The sequence below is a fragment of the Lipotes vexillifer genome, unplaced genomic scaffold, assembly GCF_000442215.2.
Source record: "Lipotes vexillifer unplaced genomic scaffold, Lipotes_vexillifer_v1.1 scaffold395, whole genome shotgun sequence".
In the NCBI taxonomy this organism is placed as follows: Eukaryota; Metazoa; Chordata; class Mammalia; order Artiodactyla; family Lipotidae; genus Lipotes; species Lipotes vexillifer.
The window spans coordinates 3,019,474-3,020,233 of record NW_006797390.1 but is presented as its reverse complement, the minus strand read 5'-3'; positions in this window follow the sequence as shown (position 1 = coordinate 3,020,233).

Genomic DNA, 760 nt, shown 5'->3' with positions numbered 1-760 from the left:
GGAGACTTTGGCTGGCAGCCGGCCCCTTCGCTCACCCCTGTCTGTCTCTCCCCATGCTGACCACGCGCTGTGTGGGTTGTAGGGGGGACTGAAGGAAACCCTGTACCCTGCCCTCGCCTACTCTCCTGTCCACGGAGCCCCCCACCAGACCCCCAGCCGGGCCTTCCCTGCTTCTCTTATGAGCCCGCCCCTCTCCATTTCCTTCTGGGGATCCCTGCTTCTCTTCCCGGCCCCCTGCCTTCCTCCCCTTGCCTGAGGTCCTACAGCCCCTGCCCTTCCTACAGGACCCGGCTGTGGCTGGCTTGTAGGGGCCCCGGGTGTATTATATATAATGTATATTTTTTCATGTTGTCGTGAGCGCAGCCCCTGTGTTCCGTGTGCAGCTCACAGCCTCGTGTGCGTGTGGCATCGTCACGTCTTGGGGTTAGGGTAGGGATGGGTGTGCTGAGGAAGGGGACACACCCTAGGGTTTTCAAATAAAACAACCAGAAAAAAGCTCGGTGAGCTGCCTCTGGCCTGGCTGATCCCCGGTGGGCGCTGTGCGGGTGGCAGCTCTGGGGTCTCGGGCCCCTTCGGCCTCTGAGCTGAAGTAAGGGGCAGGGCTGGTTGTTTCCCACTGTCTTCTTCCCTCAGCACCTGTGGGAAGAGTATAGACAACTGAGGGAATGCCGCAGACGCTGGGGCTTTGTGGGGGACATTGTCAACCTCTCCCCATCTCTTGGAAGTTTCCGCCTGGGGGGCTGGGGCAGCTCCCCATGTC